This window comes from Heterocephalus glaber, unplaced genomic scaffold, assembly GCF_053883595.1.
Source record: "Heterocephalus glaber isolate CG9 unplaced genomic scaffold, H.glaber_assembly_v1.0 deba00001429, whole genome shotgun sequence".
NCBI lineage: Eukaryota > Metazoa > Chordata > Mammalia > Rodentia > Bathyergidae > Heterocephalus > Heterocephalus glaber.
The window spans coordinates 13,932,813-13,956,372 of NW_028258294.1; positions in this window are offsets into that span (position 1 = coordinate 13,932,813).

Genomic DNA, 23,560 nt, shown 5'->3' on the forward strand with positions numbered 1-23,560 from the left:
AAAAATTCATTCTTCCCTTTCATTGATCCCTCTGACATATTCTTTCTGTTTCAAATCCACACAACAATTTCAGAAAACAAGTTTTCTGGGGAAAAAGCCAAGGACAGGAGTCTCAAACAACTTTTGCTTTGGTGCTGCTTGTATGAGAAGTGACAACTTTATAGCTTATGGCCATATAGAATGTAGAGTTTGGAATGCAGATTTCTGTACTGCACCTGCTGACTAAATAAGAAAGGGCATCCATCTTGAGAGCTGTCAGTCCAAAGCTTTTCTCAGACATGACGTTCATTCTTTCATGTAAACAACAGTGCCAAAATAACTCCTCTAAGTAATATGCATGTGAGCTTTTGCATTGTAACTCCTTGAATAAGAGTCAACAGAGGATTTGATTAACTGCTTTTTATGTTAACAGCCTTCTTTGGCATAAGAGATGGTTTTACTTATTGAGTCATGATAAATAGGTTAAAATTGCATCCACTGGACCAAGGGGCTAAGTCTCCAATTAAGAATAAATTACTTGTCTACACTCCCACCAGCAGTGGGGCAGGGTTTCTCTTTCCCCACAGCCCCACCAGCATTTGTTGTTGTTTGATTTCATGATAGCAGGCATTCTTTCTGGAGTGAGGTGGAATCTCAGCATTGTTTTCATTTGCATCTCTCGAATGACCAGTGATGCTGAACATTTTTTCATGTATTTATTTGCCATTTCTACTTCTTTGAGAAATGTCTGTTCATTCAGATGCTCATTTTCTAATTGGGTCTTTAAATTTGGTAGGTCTGATCTTTTTAAGTTCTTTATAGATTCGAGATAGTAGATAGTAGACTGGTGCAACCACTGTGGAAATCAGTATGGAGATACCTCAAAGAACTAGGACTGGAAGTCCCATTTGACCCCACTATTCCACTGCTGGGGATCTTCCCCAAAGAATTAAAAGAATCATACCACAGTGATATATGTGTGCCCATGTTCATAGCAGCACAGTTTGTGATAGCTAAAACTTGGAAACAGTCCAAATGCCCATCAACTGGAGACTGGATAAAGAAAATGTGGGGTTTTTTTTATAAAATGGAGTACTACTCAGCCATAAAAAAGTGAAATTAGAGACATTTATAGCTAAATGGATGCACATTGAGGTGATACTCTTAAGTGAAATAAATAGGACACACACGTATAAATATGAAATAGTTTCTCTGGTGTGAGAAACTGAAAGTGTAAATAAAGACTAAAATGTATAATAGGTAATGTGAAATAGGAAGAAAAGGGCAAAGGGGAAGGAAGTGGGAGGGCTAGGGGAAAGAATAGAAGGGAATGGGATTAATATGAGAAAATGGAAAAATAGGAACAAAATCTTTGTAAATAGGGAGGACTGGAGGGGTTGAAGGGAGGGCTGGGCAAGGGTGAAAAATAAGAACCAAAAGAGACCATGTAAAGGTGCAAATTTCCCATGATGAATGTCATTATATTGTATACCTAAAATGTACCAATGATTAGAATGACTAATCAAAAAAGCAAAATATGAAGAAAAGGTCCAAAGAGGTAGGGGTAGTGGGAGGGCCAGGGGAAAGGAAAGAAGGGAAAGGAAAAATGCTGAGAAATGAATAAAATGGAAGTAAAGTCTTTGTAAATAGGGAAGGGAGTGATAGGAATGGGGAAAAAATAAGAACCAAGATTCATTATGTAAAGTTACAATTCCCAATGGGAAATGTAATTGTGTTGTATACCTACAATGTACCAATAAAAGAATTTAATAAATTGCAAAAAAATAAAAAAATGAAAAATAAAAGTACTTAAGGAATGAATAAAACAAAAGAAGCTTGAACTTCTGAACTTGAGTTATATAAACTTGTCATAACGATTTTTGAGTTCAGTCCCATACTCTCAAGTTGCTCTGAGGGAAAATTTCTCTTGTGCCTGTAGTATCTTTAACTTATTTTTCTGAATATAAAAAGAATTTCTTTCTGGAAAATTACTTTTATCAGAATACAAGTATTCTATAATTTCTAACATCTGCACAGAAATTCTCTCTTTTCACTACATGCCTTTTCCTTGAAGCGTTTTCTGTATCCTTTCTTTTTCTTCTTCACATAGAATTTTGAAGCATTGCAATTAGCTTTTTCCCACATTGTTCTAATGAAATTTTTCTTGGCATGGTAGACAAAAACTTTTACATTACAAACTCTTGGAGGTAATTCTTAGTTATTGTTTTTATTTTCTGTTGTATTTTGCAATCCATTTCATAGACATTCCTTCATAGCTTCCAGAATATATTACTTTCCTGAATTCTCTCCTTACTTGTATCATTTTGTCTTTTCCTTCGTTCATTACCCCCATCTTCCAATCTGAAACTGTTAGAAGACTCGGAGTCTACATTTGGACCTCGCACTTGGTAAACTCATTCAGTCTCATTGTCATCTACATGATTATAACTCTAAAAGGTATAGCCACTTTAGAATAGTTCTTTGAACTTCAAATTTTTGTAATGTACTATTTTACACATTATCTTAGAAGTCTAGAAGCATCAAAATCAATATCACCAAGAACTTATCTTCATCAAACACACTCATCCCATTATTAAAAAAATGGCAAATTGTTCCACTTGCTCAGATAAAAAAAATTTCCCTCCAAATATATCAAGAAACAAAAACAAAAGCCCTTCACATCATCATTGATTTATTTTTTTTTATCCTACATGCAGTATCTCAACAAATCACATGTTTACCAAGTCATTATCATATTTTGTGTGGAAAAGCAGCTTCTTACTTTTTGCTTTCATTTTTGATCTAGAAAACTTCTTGTTTACTGTCATATTCCCAGATATCAGAATAGTGCCTGAAATATAGTAGGTACTAGTAAATATTTGCTAAAGGAAAAAATGGATGAATCCATAATTGAATAAGGAAAGTAAATCTCATTTCACAATGAATTTTTGCATTAATATGGACATTTTTTCACATACATACAACATGATAAATTTCACAGAAATAATGATATATCCAATCTAAATATGTGAAAATTCTAAAATTGTTTCTATTTAAAGGCCTGTTTTAATAAAAAAATAAAACAAATATCCATGCCTACCTGTATAAATAAATTACATAATTCTGTTTGTTCCAATTATCTGCATATTCAAATAATATGTTAAACAATGAAGCATGCAGACACTTATTTTAAAGATACACTTTGTATGTACAAATTATTTCAAAGACTATTTAAGCTTACATATCCTAATTTGCACATTCTTTCAATCCAAGCATGTCTTGCTAAACTACAGCAATTATATTCCTGTAAACTTAAATAGTTTAGATGAAGGCAAATCATTTTGGTCAATAGAAATGCAATGAAATGTTGAAGAGTAATTTGTGTTTTTATCAAAATTTAAAATTTAAAACTTCAAAGTATACTTACTACTTTACTTTTTATTTTCCATTTAAATGTCCTTTGTTTATAACTTATCACCCATAGATGTACTGTATTTCTGCTATTTTTCATGAAAGATGCAACAATATATTTACACCATTTCTTCCTATGTCCCACATAACAAAAGACTCAAATTATAGTAGTCTCTTTGTTAGGCAGACACGCTTGCAACCAAATACAAATTTGAGGGTGAGAAGGATGCATTCTAACAATTTTTCATTCTAAATAGCAGGATGATAGAGTAGATATGAAGGAGATTTTTTATGGGACTTCATATGTTTCCCACTTCATTACATAAAGTCAAGACAAATAGTGAAGAAACCTAATGGAAGTATGACAAACAGGCAATATTTCATTTTTCTTGGTAGCCCCTAGAAGCCAAAAATGTCTAGATAAGAAATCCCACTAGAGAATCCCCTTTTAAGTTAATTTTCCCTATTTCAGTGTTTATTTGCTTGTTTATATAGCATAAAATAATGACAGTAAAATCCACTATGACTCCTTCACAAAGATCTTTCTTACATTTTTATCCATGTGACTCAAGGTCTTTCTCCCCAAACCTCACTTACCTTCACTGATGACCTTCAGAAGATATCCCAGTTATCATTTAATCTGTCTAACAAGTACCAAAAATTATCACAAATCCTTCTTCAAAATGTCTAGTACCAGGGCCGGGGATTTAGCTCAGTGGTTCTGCTGCCTGCCTCTTAAGCGCAAGGACCCAAGTTTGATCCCTGGTACCAAAAAACAAAACAAATGTCTAGTATTTTTATTAGATGACCAATTATAGAGATAGAATTTCCCACACTGGGTCAGCACTGATCATTGCTTGAAACTTATTTATAATATCTGACAGAATGAATAGATATAAATACAAATTTATCTATTAATCAGATGATTTTACATGTTTTATACTAAATATAGGTTAGGTACTTATGGTTAGCCAATTTATACATCATTAACAAAGCCAAATTAACATTATAAAAATGATGAATAATTTATTCAGTCATTACCAGTATTATGTTATATTTTTATCATTCATGTAGAAAAAGGTGATAACAGCAACTCCTGTATAAAATTCTGATAATGATCTAAAGAATACAACATAAACACACACCTTTGTACATTTTAATACCTAAAAAACCAAAATATTGTTCTTGGTTATAATAACCATGAGTAATCATATGTTAATAACAATAGCAGTGTCCACTAAATGCGTACCTATACAAATAGGCTCTGTATAAATACAAGCTCTATTTATCTAGAGCACCCACATGTACTGTAAGAATTCTAGAGTCAACATATGGCAACTTCAGAGAGACTGCCAATTAGAACTCACAAGTGTCTCACTTCTTCACTCTATATCATAGAATGTAATACAGATTAGTGTAAAATATACATAAAATGTGGTAAGTGTTTTCATATACCATGCTTGTCATGACTTTAGATTCTGAAATTTTGCTACACAGCCTACCTCATTTTTAACTTTAAAGTTTGGTAAATATATTCAGAATGAAATGATGTATTATGTTCTAGGAAACGCTCACTGACATTAACCATCAATCAGAATACAAAACTAATGCTTGATATGAGTAGGCTGATCTGAAGAACAAATTCCGATGATGATCCAGACTATCTTTAGTAATAATTAATACAGGACTTAATAAGATGTGTTACTTAGAAAATAAGCAAATTAGAATGTTAACACCATGGAAACTGCAATCTTATTAGAAACGCGTTCATAATTCAAATAAGCGATAAATTGTGTTATGGCTTGCTGCTAGTTTGAGTCAATGCTAACTACAATTTATCTCAGACTGAGACACACATTTTCACTTTTCTCTTGTTTTTTGTCTCTTATTTCTTTATTTTGGTTAAATGTATATATTCCCTATTCAAGTGACACAAATAGGAACAGACACCATTGATCTTCTAATAACAACCTTCTCTGGGCCTGAATTACTACTTTACATTTACTTAACAGGAAAAAAAAGGAGAAGAGAATTCCTCACAGTGTCATTTGTACTTCATTTTGGCTAAGTTTCTCTCTTCTGGGTTCCATACTTATGTATTCTTCTAGTAGTTACTTGAGATGTCAGAGACTGCTTAAAATTTACAGGACAGAGAGTTTTGCTTCTGGCCATTCTTGCAGATTTAAAATGAAGCATAAATGTTATCTATTTCAAAGAGAGGAAAGAGCTCAGATTATACTCAATGCCTTGAAGTCATAAATAAAGAAAATAAGTGTTCCCACATGAAATTCTTACCAGGTTTGTTGATGTCTTACTTCATTTTTAAAGAAGAGAAAACTAGATTGGCTCTAGTGAAAAGTCCTAAAGAATCTAGACTATGGGTTCAAGTATGTCTAGTTTAAAATCTTTATTCTCTTAGGTTACTTTGATTAGGTCACACACTCATATGTCTTGTTCAAAAAATAATAAGAAGACAGGCTTTGTGTTTTGATGAAGATTTTTAAAATATTATGTGAGAAATGCTTATTACAGTGTATGGTACACCACTCAATGAATACTAGCTGTTAGTGTCAAGATAGTAAAGTTTTGTAATGTATAAATTTTATATCATATTTCACTTGATTCTCAGATGCTACTTGAGGTAGATAGGATTAGTATGAAAGTGAGCATTTTTCAGACAAAGTAAGGCTCACTGAGGTTAAGTGATTTTCTTGTGATTATGTAATCAATTAGGGTGACTTTAGGTCAGGGACCAGGTCTTCTAAATTATAATTAATTCATCTGTTTACTATATATCACTACCTCTCCTCTGCCTGTTCATCTCAATATTTCACAGTCATTTCAATACTTGAGAGACTCCTAATATTCTTTAATATAAAATTTTCAATTTAGGTTTTTATTAATAAGCTACATCAGTGACTATTAATATGCCACCAGAAACAATAGTATTGCTAATTAGAAGCTATGCTTAAATAAGTATTCTTCTACCACTTGGTTATAACTGAAGTGTTGTTGATGCTAAACAACAAATGAACAAATCTGTAAATAAGTGGTCTAGTGTACTTTGACATCCACATAAAAATTTGAATTTCCAACTTATTCTATATGGAGAAATCAATTTCAGTTGAATTAGAAACATTAGTCTAAGCTGGTTATGATGGCACATGCCTATGTGGTAGTATACTCTAGGAGGCTGAGGCAGGAAGATCACAAATTCAAGCCCATCCTGGGCAACTTAATGAGATCTTGTCTCAAAATCAAAATTTTTTTGAAGTGCTTGGGTTGTAGCCAAGTGAAAATGCCCTGGGTTTAGTCTCTATTACTGAAGAAAAAAAAAGCAACTCATCAAAATATAAAGTTTAAAAATACACAGTAAGGGAATGTAAAAAGGTTATATTTTTCTCTTTGGATAGGGGAAGATTTCTTAAACAAAAAGAAATAGGAAATACTAACCCAGCTAAAAATTTCTCTCTTAATCCAAACATATTCAAGAAAGAAAAGAAGGAATATGCAAATGAGGGAAAAATTTCAGAAAACATAAACAGGAGGAAAAAGATACATAGAAATGTTATAAAATGACTGTAACACATAAAAATAATCATTAATAAACAAAGGATGCCAATAAAAGTCAAAAAGATATGTCAGCGCATGTCACATCAGCAAAAGTGGAAAACTGTAATACTGCCACTGACAACAGAGAATTCTTCATACTACTAGAATGAGTATAAATTGGATAATAATTAGGCTTTATCTAAAAAATTGAAAGGTGTACATCTACTACTAACTAGAAAAACTCATGTATAGAATATCCAAGAATGTTTGTGGCAGCATTTTAAAAATATTAAAGATCCAAGGAAACAACATTGTGGTATCTTCTTCCAATTGAATTTCAAATAAAAATAGAAACAAAATAATCAACAAAAAACTAAATGGATAAATCTCCAATATAATTTTGAGTGGGATAAGTAACTTAAAAATAAATATACGCAGTATGATTCCTATAGATCACAAAGAGAAAACTAATTTATATTGTTCAGCCTCGTATTAATAATTGATGAAACTAAATATAAAAGCAAGTATTATTTATTACAAAAGTCAGGAATAAAACTGGAGCTAAATAATCAGGAATGCAAGAAAGAGAAATAGAAAATATGCTTAGAGGGAAGAAAAAGGTAAGTTTTCCTCTGTTTGAAGTATTAATCCAACAACTTAAATAATTTCAACAAAAAATATTTAAAATAAATCTATGCTTAGAATAAGAATTACCACTGAATATGAAGAGATAAACCCTCAAAGAGCATGACAAATGGAAAAAGGTAGAAATAAGGTGCTGGAGGTGACAAGCTAGATGAATTCTAACAGAACATGAAAACTGGTAAAAGGAGAAATAAAGAAAAAGGAATCTTTCAAGAGATAAGTTTTGAAAATAACTTATTATTTGCAAAATGCAAATAATTATATGTACACTGAAGAAAACTGTTAACATTACTGGAAGGATATTCACCAACCCAATTCATTCAGTCATACAAAAATTTATTCAACAAATACACGTTGAGCTACTCTGATGGTTTGGATAGGGAAGGAGATGATGGAGAAGCAGAAGAGAAGACAATTTTGAAACATTCTGTATGCAGAATTAATAGATATTTGGTGATTCCTTGATGTGTAGAAGGAAAGAGGCTGGTGGCAAGGATGAGATTTTACCTCCATTCTTGGCTTCCCAATGGATGGGGCCTCGGATGGAATCACTGCCACAATTGGCTTAGGTCAATTAGAGAGGGGACAGGGTTATAGAAAAGATAGAAAGCTTTGTGTGGTGTTTGTAAAGATTGAAGAGTATAGACATCAACTGCGCTGCAGTATATTTGTGTAAAGTCCTTAAGAAAGGAAAAATCTATAATTTGCATTGGGAGATTTTCAACAATGAAAAACTATTAAAAATTAATTTAGTGAGTAAGATCATTTAGGAAAAGATTTTGCAGTTTATCGTGAGAATCCCCAAGGAGCACATTCTGAAGAAATCCAATATTTAGAAGGAAGATTAAGAAAAAGGGTGCAATAAATAGATGGAGAGATAGAAAACTAAAAGTATATGAGTTCACTTAAGAAATGGTGTTTCAAGAAGAAGAGAATAAGAGCAGTTGTCTGGAGACTTCTTTGAGGATTTGAATCATTACATAAATTACAAGTGGGATTCTAAAAGGTAGATGTAATCTTAAATGCCTTTTCCTGAAGAGAAAACATTAAGAAGAGGGAGAAAAGTGGAAAATTCCACAAACTATGTGATAGATATTTGCTTGGAATTTTTCTGTGGAGTTTGTGTAAACTATAGGGAAACATTTTACACACATGTAGGAGAAAAAAGCAGTAAAAAGTTTAACATTTTGTAAGTTTAACTATTATTAAGTTTTTATTTCACTTTGTAAGTATGCATGACCAGAGGAGAGAAAAGTTACAAATTATACTATAGAGGAAAGGAAGATATGATAAAAGATTATTAATTTTAGATAATGCAGTGTTTTATTGTAATCCTTATGCATCTAAGACAAAGCTTGAAATATCTTAGAACACAGATATTGCACAGAAAAATTGCTTCTGAATGAAGAATAAATATTGATTAATTGACCTCTTTCTTCCTGATTTATTAGACTGACTCAGTGAAACTAAGACTTTCTTCCACAACTTACATTCTATTCAAATAGAGGAATTGGGGGTTCTTTCATGATACATGCCATTTTGAGTGATTTCTTGTTTGAAACACAAATATTAGATTTATTACAGTGGAAAATCAGTGTTTATTTTAGGGTATACATAAATTCTTCAAATTGTGTTTGTCAATTCCAGATCCAAATTGTACCCCCAAATGTTCAAATTAAAAACATATTCGTGATTCATCTTCATTTGCCAAGTAAACTTCATGGGGGAAGGTGTGTTTTCTGTGGGTGAATAGAGCTGTCTAACACCCAAACCTAGTGAAAAGAGAAGCTTCATAGGAATTAGAGAACTGTAGAAACATTTTCTCCATTTTTTATAAAAAGTAAAATCTATAATAGTTATTATCCTTCTCTAAGTTTTTATAAGTCATGAGTGTCAAACATTTGAGAATCAAATGTTCGCTCTCTAGGAAAGAAATACATTGATAATGTTACTGACATTTTGGAAACTGGTCAAGAACAGTTACATTTACTAACAGAAAGCTGTATGAATGAATATACTGAGCTATTTTCTTCAGCGTTTTATTATGTAACTGTACACGATTTAAGAACTGTGAATTTTAGCTTGATATTTGTGGCAAGATACCAGAGAATTTCTTAGAATAATGCACTAGTTTTTCCCCTTATTTGTTTATAGATAAGTACAATCTTAATATAGGAGGCAATTGCTTCTGAAAACAGAATTCTGTGTGTGTGAGCCTTTCCCCTTGAAACAGATTTGATGTGCTTCCTCTGATGTGACCCAAGATGCTAAAATCAGTGCTGTTTTACCACCCAGTAGGTGGTACTTTCAACCAGAGATAGACAGTCCTGGTTCTGCTTCCATCTGTATCCTCATCCTAAAAGCTGTTTCTTCAACATGCATTTGAAAAGAAACTGATTTGCAAACCTACTTGGCTTTTCATGGTGAATCCTAAAGTACATCAATAATAAGGAAATACTGTATACCAGTTTAATAATGGTAATGTCTTGTCACACAGTTTTAAAAAGAAATAAAATATAAAACAATGACTACAATAATAAAAATAGAATTCTCCATCCCTTGTTTCTGTATTGTAACATTTTTTACATAACTTCTTTTGTAGTACCAGCACAGCTACCAATGAGGAGGGTAGGTTTTTTTCATATGGGACAGATTTCTTATTCTTGATGTGATTGTCAAATTTCCCTTCACAAAAGCAGATTCTCAGGACTATTGCAAATTTTATGAAAATTGTTATCACTGTACCACTTATAAATGGGAATTGTATTTAGTTTCATAAAGTATTGTGACTCTTTTATAATGAGGAAAGGCACAGTGATAGTTTAGATGCCAAATTGTCTAACTTCTGATTTTGCTATTTGAATTGAGAGCCAAAGTTCCATTTCCTCTAGAGATCAAAAAGTATGAGAGATAACAAGACAGAAAAAAGTTGTTTGGTGTTGGGACTTTAGAGAACAATACCCCAAAACATGGCACTTGGGGATTCTGAGTACTGGAAAGGCTTCAGCAGTAAAGTCTTTTTCTGATCATCTTCCGCCATGTTTTCTCCTGCATCTCTTTCTCTCCCAAGACAGGTCATAGAAACTAGAAATTGTCTTCCTCAAGGATAGTCATAAAATAATGGTTCCAAAGCTGTCAACAAAACACAAGTCTAATGTGCAACCATGCCCTACCTCTCCTTGTAAAAGACGGCCATACAGGAATTCTGTGACAAACCTTGTCTGATTGTATATCATTAGACCCTAACTCCAGAAGAGATCCTACTCTTTACCAAAGGGGATGCAGAGAGAGGCCAGAATTAGTCTGAACCAACAGGATTTGGTGAGTTTCTCCACTGTTACCATTAGGACATACCCCTCTCATTCACTCATATTTCCATGTGCCTGTCCATTCTTCATCAAATAAAAATAGTTTTCCTGGGTCCTAGGATCTTTCTTTTTTAAGGTTCCCATGTTATGGAAAACATTGATTATATGAAATTGTTATTTGTCTCTCTTGTTAACCTCTTTTTTTACAAGAATGTTAGCCATGACTTTTATCAAAGGTAAGGAAAGGCATGGTGACTTTCTACCTCTACATTGGCTTTGAATTATTTTGTATAATGAAATACTACATAAAATTTAGATCAGAGAAATTATGATGGGATAGCCAGTAACTTGGACTTAGATTGATTTAGTCTCCTCTATATCTAAAGCCCATTGAGAGGAGCATACTCTTTTTTGGTTTGGTACTGGGGATTGAACTCAGGTTCTTCACACTGAGCTACATAACCAAAGCTTTCCATTGTTTGATACAGTGTATCACTAAGTTCCTAAACTGCTCAGGCTTGGCTGGAACTTGCAATTGTCAGTCACCTAAAGCTCTGCGATTGCAGGTGTACCCCATCACACATGACTAAAACTATGGAGTTAGCTCTTACTTGTTCATTCCTGTCTGACAAAACTGATATTTATTATTTTCTGCAAATTTAGATCTTACTGATTATAAATATAACCATGTTCTGTTTAGTGATTCTCAAAGTTGGTATTTCCTGAGAAAAACTTGCTTTGTCTTCTATGCCTTGCAATCCAAATTCTAAAGTTACAACCTCAGAATTCTTCTTTAGTATATATGCTATGGAGATTAACAGATAATTTTGAAAACAGTGTATGGCATCTCCCATCAGTTCTATACTTTAAAAATATTTTCAGATAACCAGATGTTTGAAATTCAAATGGGACAACATAGTCCTTCTGGGCCAAGTTGGAAACCTGGGATTTTTTAAAACTTATTCAAGTGGAGGGTATACTAGCTTCCTGATCCCCCAAGTGACCAGTTTATGCATATGAACACATTTTGTTTCCTTCTTAAAATTAATACTCTCTATACCATTTGTGTATCCTTCACTTAAAATGTGGTTGTTGGATATAGATAGGCTGTTTTGATATATTAAGCAAATTTTTTTCTGACTTGCAAACTTGGCTTTATCTCTGATTGCAAAATCTGTGTTACACCTCTTTACTTGCCCAGATGTTACATTTGATGTTTTGCTGTGCTCTTACATGTAGCGGTTTAATCACTTTAGTGACATCAAACACATGTTCTGCCACAATAATGAAACAAAAGGAAGCTGAATTAACACATCACTACATGTATATATATGAATAAGATAGGGGGGGAGCTCACTGTTAAAGGTGATTTGCTAGCATCCAGGAGGACTTGTATTTGATCCTCTGCCCCACAAATACATACAAACACAAATAATGATGTTGATGATGATGATGATGATAGTTTCAGGTGGCCTATTAGACTCAGCATTTGTGGATCTACTGAATGTTAAATATTTTTCCTGTGATTACTGAGGAAGGCAAAAACAAAGAAACAAGATGTTTAAAAGGAAAATATTCTGTTTTATTTCTGAAGCTTCAGCTCCAGGATTTTCAATAATTTTTATAAAGTGTTTTCTTTAGGTTTTGGTGGAATAAGTATGTGAGACCCCCAATTCATAGCACCTTTTCTCTATCCCAAGTTTCAAAACAAATTTATAAATTAAACAAGGAAAAGTAGAAATAGGAGGACAAAAATGTAAAAAAAAAATTTGAAAAATATGATTTCTTTTTTTGGGCAACTGGTCTTATACTTTAGACCCCAGAACTAGTGATGATTATCTACATAAAAATAAGCATAATGTATACAGAAGAGGTAGAAATATGTCAGAACACAAATTTCAATTTTCTTCCTCCAAGCCTACTGATCTGGATAAATAACTCTAACACCCTCGGGAGGGAAGAAATGGGAGACAGAAAAAGCAAGGAACTCCATCCACCCAAAAATAAACAGAAAAACTAACTGTAAGAGGAAAAATCCCTCTAGTAGTACACCAGATATTTGTTTGTATAATGATTTATGTACAATGTCTTAGTCAATCGGCATAGAGTTGGTCAGTTTATCAGAATATATTCTGGAACCTTGGTTCAACAGATTAATTTTCTCCAATAAGGATTCAGATTTTGCAGAAGAGAATATTAATTAAATCATTTGTACTCAAGGTTGAAAATTTACTGTATATTCTATTTCCAATAAAAATTGTCTAGCCACCTCATCTTAGAAAACTTATCAGAAATTCTGTAGTAAGATTAAATTTTAAGAAGATACTTCAATAATAAAATGCCAAAGTAGAGATGCCAAATTTAAATATAATTCTCTTAAATTATTACATCTTCAGATAAAATTTAAATACAAATACCGTATGTCTCCATAAATTAAATTTCCAAAACATTCAATTACAAAGGAATTCAATCCAAAATCAAAGTCCCTTGACCTTGATAATAAAGTTTCCAAAATAACTTCCTCATTGTTTTGTAGTTCATTTCAATCTCTTTTAGAAGTGTTGTCAAAGACTGAATTTAGTTGGGGTTCATTCAACCGAGTCAGCCTCTGCTGCTTTATAGTAGACTGAGCATATTTTTTCAAGGTTCTGTAGTTCCAATATTTTAGTACCAAACCTCTATTTTAGTTTTAAGGATTTCTTTCCCCCTTTCTACCTTAACTCTGCATTTCTTTAAAGCTCTACTTTCAACAAAGGACACTGTCAGTCACTCAAATGTCCAAAGAAAATAAATCTTTTTTTTCTATAATCTATTTCTTCTCAACCTCCATTCATTAATGAAGAGCTGTTACAGTACATCCAATTAGAAATAAATTCTTGTAATTCTACTTACTAGTTATATCTGTCACTGTGTGTGTGTGTGTGTGTGTGTCGTGTATTGAAGAATGAACACAAGACCTTTGTACTGAACTGAATCATCAGCACCATTTTTTATTGTTTTTTATTTGTAATTTTATTTTTAGTTACTATATTCCCCAGACTGGGCTCAAACTTGGGATCCTCCTACCTCAGCCTCCCAGAGTTCTGCGATTACAGGCATGAGTTATCATTCCCAACTCACCATCACTAATTTAACTTTGCTTAATTATCAAACCTTCACGGCTGTATTCTTATTCCAGACTGTAACTGTCTTTTACTTAGATTTCTGTGAGAGAGTAATCATTCCTTTTAGAAAACACAAAATATTGCTACATCTATACAAAGCATAATTCTTCACCTTGAGTTAAGAAACATCTCTCATCCATTTAAGAGGTTTGATTCTGAAGGATCCTCTCCCTCTGATTCATCAGAAACTTTCCATTCCTCATAATATGTTACTGTTATCCCTTCCTATTCATCTTTGTTCCTTATGTGCCAATTCATCAACTAATTTCTCTGGATTAATTATATAGCAGAACAGGTAAAATTAATTTTTGCTGCTGTTTTTACCTTTACTTTTCACATTCTTTCTTGAAACTATTTTAGACAAATTTTCTCCTGTGCCATTGTGGAAACCAGTCATGTTACTATACCTGTTCCCTCTACATCATAACATGCAATGATCAATTATTAGTGATAACCCAGGAATTACTCTTTTATCTGTATCTCATCTGATACTCTAGATATTCAAATTAGCATCTGACCAATCTTTAAATTTTCTAAAATACCGCCATATTTTACTTTATAATTATCTCATCTGAATTGCTATCAGGCCTAAATGATACTGCTTAGTCAGAAATTTTGTTTCAAATTTTTAGTTTATAATAATTTTATATTTATAGGGAGATGCTAAGAATACAGAGTGCTTCTAGGGAATTTCACCTAGGTTTTTCCTGATGGTTACATTTAACACATACTCAATACAATATCAAATCCAGAAATTAAAATTATTACTTGTGTGTATAGTTTGGTACATGTGTGAATAGTTTTATATAATATTATCATTTGTGAAGATTCATATAATGCCCACAATAATTGATATACAGAACAAGACCTAAGATGATGGTGTCATTTTTACATTTGTACTTCACAATTATACAAAAGCTCCCATTGCATACATACATTGCATATATACACACCCCTCTATAAATGTATATCAGCCGTTACTTTCTCTTTTTTCTTATTATTCCCATTATCCTGCCTTATACACCATTTTAAATAAAAGTACTGCAACTTTCATAAAATTCAAGGTCCTAGAGGACTAGTGTATTGCTCTATACTGTCACTTAAAAGCTAGCCAAGCATAGAGAATGCATTCATTATATAGTAAAAATAGTCAGCCCAATTTTCACAAAGCAGCTAAAGTAATTTATCTCAATTGCAATTTTGGCCACGTAATTTTTTCTTCAAGCTTTTCAATGGATCTCTGGTATCATTGAAGTACTGTAGTTGTAGTTTTTGTTGAATGGGATATATAAAGATTTTTGGGATTCAAACTCAACATATTTACCTAGTATTAACTCCAGTTATTTTTGCTTTAAGTGCTGTATGTCTGTGCTTGTGAACCTCCTATTATTCTCAAAATGTGCCTTATTACCTTTCATGGGCTATTCTGGAGTGGGACAATTTTCTGTCAGAGCCATACTCTGCTATTTTAAAAAAATGTTTTTCTTAAGACTACATTTAATTGTTAACTAACAGGTTTGAATTAAGTCCCCTTTTAGAAACTTCAATAGCAATCTGAATCTCTACTGAACCATGAGTTAGGTTTTGTACATTTATATTAAATGTTCATGCCAAGCCTTCTGTGTCTAGTCTCATAAAATGGAAACTCACCTAGCTTAAGAGGAAATAATTTTAAATAGATAAGTAGATGATTATAAATAGAAGGTTTAGGATAGCAGACATGTAATCTTAACCATGACTTAAGAATTACAAGCAGTTACAAACTGTACTTCTAGTTCCATGCTTTGCCTACTATAAACTAGGGTAGCAAAATGGGACTGTCTCCCTTATCCATTTTTGGATTCAAGTTCAATTTCTGTATAATTGTACTTGAATTATGAATTAGAACTACATGCACATTTGCATCCAAGTCTCTAGCATCAAGAAATACTTGAACAGTATCCATTAGTTTTCCAATCTCTTCTGTACAAGAAGGCAACCTGGAGGAAAATTAGAATCTGTATAATCATTCAATCTACCGTACCCTTTATCTGTGCTTTCTTATCTATTTTCCTACTGTATTGTAAGTGACATTTCTATTTTTCTTTACTGTTATATCTTCAGCACAAAATATAGTGTCAGGTTTAAAATATTCCTTAATAAATAACAGAAATGAAATGAATAAGAATTTTGCAATTTTTCACAGTAAGGTCTTGTACTAAAAATTCACTTGAAGTTCCCTCTTTTAACTGTCTAACCAGAATAGATGTAAAATATGACAGAAGGGTGACAAAAGATTATACTGAACATTGGCTTCTTAACCAGGTCTTTTCCTTGTACTCTGATTCCAGTTAACTAAAACTGGAGAGCAGGATACCACCACAAAAGTAGTGGAGAGGGAAACTCACTTAACTTCATTTCCAGGAGCTCATTGCTATGGTTATTTCTCAGTTTGTCAGAGAATCACTTTTAGAACTCAATGGGGCCACTTTGTCTTGATATCTCTTTTAGACTTTTTTTTGATCAGTTATTACATTCTTGAATTTCTTAATAATATAGTCCTGTATTTCAGATAATATTAAGACAACTTGTCGTCATTAATCTGGCCTCTTCCGAAGTTGTTCGGGTAGAAGTGACAAAGTCCACTCAAATTGTCTGAAGAAAAAGAAATCAAATGTCCAAAAGGAAAAAAAAATTGTAGGAGTTCTTACGGGAGGCATTGTTGCTTCTCTTTTCCACTATATAATCATTTTCAGACATAATTTCCCAACAAGAAGGTCTTCTCATTAATTGAGAGCATTAATAGTAAGAAGTAATCTCTTTATAGTAGTTTAAAAAGAATTTGAGAATTAAATCTCATTGATTTTGCTTTGATCCTACTCTATTATTTTAATCAGTCACTGTGATCACCTGGCAAAACACTGTTAATTACTGCTCTCTGAGACATATAATCTGCCCTCGTGCATCGGGAGCTATAAGGTAGAATCAATGCCAATCGATTCCATTGGATTTCCTTAACGCTGTATCTTCAGCACCAAACCTACTGCTTTGGGTGTAATATAGTCTTAATAAACATAAATTAAAGAGTTATTTCTCAAAAGAAAATCAAGGTTATATTTACCAAGATGAAAATAAAGGGATATTTAAGAATAAAATAAATATATATTAGCTTATGCATTTCATGTAGAAAATTTTTGTTTAAACTTTCAGACCCTGAGGGTGAGGAACTAGGAGTTTGCATTCCCCCTTTCAACCTCCCTTTTATGCACAGAACTCTCTCTCTGTGTTCCCTCCAGAGCTGCCCCCTATTTTCCTTCATAATTTTTCTTGCCTCTACAGACCTTTATGAACAGCATGAATGGATAACCTTTCCCTCCAGCTTCATTTGGCTTCTATCTTCTAAAATGCAGAAGAAATACATGATGGCAAAGGTAGGCCCCAAAGTCGCTGCTGAGTTGCTTTGTGCAGTGAGATACCCAGGCAGAGAAGGAAAAGTGAGAAGTCTGCCCTGGGCGGCACCTCTTTTGGGGCAGCATTATTGGCCGAAAGGAAAATTATATTGTAACAATTTGTCCCATTCAGATATCTTGGAGGGTAGCAAATTGAAGGACCTCCCCTAGCTTCACAAGTCCTAGCTAAGAAACTGGCTTTGTGTATTGAAAATGCCAACTCTCACAAAACGACTGTCTATCCTTCTTTTTTCCAATAACTTCTAAGTCCTTTGACCATTAGCAATTAGAGGAAACATGTCATTATAGTCTTCGAAGAAACATAAATAAAGTGGAATTAAAGGTGCCAGAGATTTATTGGAGAAAATCGCTCTGAATGATAAGTAGGTAAAGAAAGGTTAGAAAATGATGTAGGTCTGATACTTTTGCAAGGACCAAAAGGAGAATGGATAATGAGCAGGAAGGGTCTCAGCTTGAAGTACACTTCTAAGAAAAGTTCAGCCAGACTGATAGGGAATCTCTAAACCAAAGTTGCCCATTAGGGAAATTGCACATCCCATAGGGAAAGGACAATTCTAGTACATCTACCATGGTCTTTGGCTTATGGTAGACAAAGCACAAAAATTTTAAAAATTGTTGAATTGGATTCAGTAATATGGAAATTGGGGCTTTCATTTGTGTCTACTTCTTATGTTAGCTTCTCTTGAATTAGAATCAAAAGGTACACTGTCATGATTGTTATATGTGGTAACATCTCCTTTGCTGATTGAACTTAAATCTCCTTTGTAGATTCATTACATCCTGTTCACACCTATGTGTATGCAGTAATTATTCTAACTTGAGTGTAGGCTCTGTTTTCTACAGAAAACCTGTCTGATCCACTATTTGAATTGTTTATATTTTATGCAAAGAACTCTATAGAGTTGAGTACCCACTTCAGTCTAAAAAGAAATTATTAGAAAAATAAACAGTAATGATTTCAGAAATCATAATTTAGCAATTAAATGAAAACTTTTTAAATCTTTTTCCCACTTTGATAAAAGCACAACAAAATTATATAAAAATTATATATCAACAAAGGACAACATCACTCAAGAGAGGATATGGATGTTGTAAATGTGATCTCAGAACTGTTTACTGTTGCAAAGTAATTAGGTCCTTTTCAATTATTATTTTAAGTTAATGGATTTTATGCAGACTCAACAACTCTTAGTGCAATACATCAGTAAAAATACATTGAAATACTTATAAACACGAATGGTGGAAGCAGAACAAGATTTGAGTACATGACAGAGATTAAGATGTGAAACACAATATTAGATTTCAATCTTTTTGGAGGATATAGTGTAAATTAATTCACCCTTTCCACACATTTGTATTATCAGTGTCTGCCATGTGTTAGAAATATCCAGGAATTACAGTATGCTTTCAGCTATTCAAACACACATGCACACACAGACACACGGAGTCCCTAATCTCATGAGATTTATATTTTGTAAAAATAACCTTAGATGTAAATAAGTATATTGTCCCAAGACATAGATTTCTAAGGTTCCTGATACCCTAGAAAATCATCATCTAATTCAACCACAGTATTACACTGATGAACCAAATAAAATACAATCTCTTGAAGAGAAATTCAAATCAGTCCGACATCTCCCAAATCCTAACTCAGGAGAGAATACATTTGCTTTTTAGTTTAAATATTCTATATCACACATGGAAAATGTGTTAGAAAGTAAGAATTCACTTTGTTTTCACTAAGAAAAGGTGTTTTCTATTTTCTGATTAAAATTCACACAAGTTCTGGTGACATTTTATATTTTGGCTGCTTGTCTAATTTGATTATTCTATTTTAGCAACAATGTTAATTATATTGTATAATATTTTGACAATAAATCATAAATCATTTTTGCTTTGTAAATTCTGAGTTTTATGATTAGGACTTTGGCTGGAAATAAAAAATGACCCTGTACTTTTGGAACAAATGGATAACCTAAGATTAGCCATCTATCAGTCAATCAACATTAGCCTAGGAGGAAAATGATAGATTAATTGTTGATAATTTTAAGAAACACTATTTTATAGGTTACAGTTGAGGTAAAATGAACACAAATTAATAAAATAATATGAATATGAATGAAAGGATAATATAAATGAATGGTCCTCACTGCTTTGAAACTGTGGGGCCAAAATACAATCATTTACACTCTGAAGGGGTACTTCAACTGTGAGAGTAAAGGCATCTAGGGCCAGATAGTCAGCAGGACACAGGACATGGCACTGCATGGGCACACCAAAGATCCAGGCTTGTCTATCGAGAATATTTCAAATTATCCCTCAAAACCTTGGTATTTCAGGGAATAGCACCAACAACATTCCAAAAAACAAAACAAAACAAAACAGCAAAACAAAAAACACAGAGTCATTTTATGACAGTGACAAAGACCACATTGACAAAGGGAACCAAGTTGTTTTAATAAAGCATCTTACTGATGGTTCATAGGAGTTTTTGCAGAGCTATTTTTATAAATAATGGGTAAGGCTGCATTACAAAAGCAGTCAGTTCAGGATCCCCTATCCCAGACCTACTGTCTCTGAGAGAAGTTCTCATACCAGCCTTCTGAATATACATGGAAATGTCTTCTGTTCCTGAATGAAGTCCTCCTTACTGACTCATTCTGGTGGCCTCTTTTCGTGACATTGCACTTTATCTATCTCTAGGTAGAACTCCCAATTCAAGCCAGCTCAGCCCCCAGACTTTGATGAGGGAGCCAATTTGTAGGGAGACAGGTTGGAAAACTTCCTGCCAACTTCCTCTGCTCTTCTATCTAATAACTACTTCTAATTTGCTGCCTGGGTAAGAGTCCAATAACATCACACTTCTTTATCTTGTAGAGCTTTACACTCTCCTACCGTTATTTTGTCCCTTCAACAATAATCAGGTTGAATTCTGTCCACTGGGTGACATCAAGAAGTAAGTCTTGCTTGGGACATCTATCAGAGGTTTCCATAGGACATCTTTTACATAAAGTTGTGGAAAGTGCACCATCAGTGCTAGTCTTTGAGTTCAGTGTTTGTCATTTTAAAATCCAGATCCATGCCCTGTATATCCATCTCTTGTTTCAGAGGTCTGGTCGCAGCTTTCTGTGCTCTCTTCTTGTCCTCAATTCTACTGTTTTTTATATAAGCCCTAATTAAAACTTCATAAATTTCTCTAAAAATAGAATCTCATGGAGTCTCCATGAGCACTTACTGGTAGTCCTCCTATAAGTGTTTTAATCATGGTTTATGCAGCTCAGGGCCGCTGTATTGAGTAATACATACTCCTCAACCCATAATACACATATAACTGATCCTTAGCACTTTTCTATGCTAAAAATCTTCATAGTAAATATTTACTTCAATAATCACCCCTTAAAATCCACCCAACTCAGGCCTTAAATGCCTATATTATTTTGTTAACAGAGACCTTTAACTGGGCACATATTCTTATAAATTATTTTGGAGTTTTCTGGCTTTTTAAAAATTCATTAATTTTATTGGTACATTTTAGGTAGACAGTATGTTGACATTCATTATTAGGAATTTGTACCTGTACATGATGTATCTTGGTTCTTACTTTTTCCCCATTCCCTTGTCCTCCCTTCAACCCCTTCAGCCCTCCCTATTTACAGAGACTTTGTTTCCATTTTTTACTTTTCTGATATTTATTCCTTTCCCTTCTTTCATTTCCCCTACCCCTCCCACTTCCCCTTCCCCTTTGGACCTTTTCTTCTTATTTCACCTTATCTACTATACATTTTGATCCTTTTCTAAATATATATTTTATATTTATATAAATGATGCTGCCTTATAAATTTTAACCTGTTATCTAAATTTCTCACTCAGTAGACTATATTTAAGATTTAACCATGACTTTACTTTCATTTTAGTCATACATATTCATTCATCATATTTTTATATACTCTTTTTGCCTGAGTGTAGTTTTCACTTGTTAAAAATTTTTAGTGAAAATTTTAGCACTTTATTAGTTTTTCCAAAGAAACTCAACTTGTGAATCTTTTTATGTATCTTTTGTTCTATATTTGATTAATTTCTCTTAAATTTATCTCTTCTCTTTTATTATAGAATTACTTTTATAGTCCAAATTCTTAAGATAATTGCTTCATTAACTTTCAGGTATTACTCTTTTTGAACATAAATATTCAATAGGTATCAATTATTCTTTTTTAAGTATAGTAATTTAGCTATATACCAGTTATATTATTCAATATTTTCATTGTTGCTTTTTCTAACCAATTCTATTCTATTTAAGGAAAAAGATATTACTATTACATCTGTTATGCTATTACAGTAAAAACAGTTTGAGTCAAACAAAATTTCCTTTAGTATTGTTTTTAATTGCACATGTAGAATTCCAAATATTGTGGGAGTTATAGTGGATTACTAATTAAAATTTTAAAAAGATGTTTATATTGACTAAAGAATAAAATATCAAAATGTAATTTATTGTTAAAGTTTATAGAAAATAACAATTATAAAATATCCAAGTGTTTTTCAATCCTGTCTCAATTTAAGCAAATGTACTTAAGTACTATTGATTTCTTAAACTAATAGAGAAATGAGATTCATACTGAGTAAAGCCTACAGAGACTTAAGTTTCTTGGTAAGAATGAATCTAAGAGCAAAATTAGTAGAATTGAAGGTAGAATTAAATAAGAAGAAAATTTTTTAAAGTGATGGGCTGGCATGAAAAGTCTGTCCTATGGAATTCATATATGCCCTTAGAGATGTATGAGGAAGAAAGGTCATTTTCTTGTGAAGTATATCTTTAAATACATTATGAACAATGACTTCAGATGTTTGGAGAAAGTAGTATTTAGACACAAACTGGTAGCCTACTAGCACAGGGTGGAGGAGAAATTTCAGGCCTGGTTTCAGATTAATATTTCCCCCAAACTTTGGTTAAAGGTCCATAAAGAAGACCATTCTTGGCCAGAAGTGCTGTTCAGAAAAAACAATCAGTTAATGTAATAAATTCTCAATCATCTTCTAATGACTGGATCATTCTAATAACATTAGCCTTCAACTTCCCTTTTTCTGTGCACCTGTAGATGACTCACTTCCATTCTTGCTCTTGGGAATATATTGCCTTTGTAAGGATTGAGATGGGGTTTATTAGCTTTGAGATCTTTCCTCAAAACTCTTTCTCATGATTGATTTTTTTCTGTAGGCTAGTATTTTCTAATGATGATATTGGTTCTCCAATTTTCCCCCCTTTTTTGATATCAGAAATCTAACTCAGGACTTATGAATGCAGGGCAGGCACTGCACCTCTGAGATACATCCCCATTCCACCTATTGTTTTTGAATAGTGCTAAAATTAAGAAAGATTTTATATTTTTCCTGAATCATTTTTACTAAGAGTTTTGGCAACTCCTTTTTCTCTTGTTTTATAAGAAATCTAAGCAAAAATAAGAAACAATTCCCCCCCCCGCAAAAAAAATGAAGACTGGCCACACAACCCTGACACCCCACTCCAGATGTTTGAAGTCTAACTTCATGCCATGCAATGTTATGTTTACTTCCTTCTGCATTTCCCAGTGGATCTGCCTCACGTGAAGGTTTATTGTCCCTCCACAAAGTGGAAAGATGAGCTGATTACAGCAGCCTATAAGCCTTCCAGCATTTTACCTGGAACCCAGCCCTCATTCAGAAAACAAGATAGGACACAAAGAGTGAGTAAATAGGGAAGGATGGATGCAAGGAGAAATATGTCCAGTGTTCCTTCTCTTTCTTTTCTCATAAAATAGTATAACAATGAAATTTCATGATAGAATAAGTTCAGAGACTAACACAATAAGCACCCATACATCCATTATCCAGAATCAATAATTTTTTACCTTAAGGAATATTTGCATCATCATTTTTCTCTCTCATTACACTTACTATTTTTTCCTAAAATATTTCAAAGTAATTTTCACTTATTTTGATGCTTTAGTAAGCATCACTGAAAATAAATGTATTACCTCATACTATTACCATAATTTCAAAAAATTAAAAATTCTAT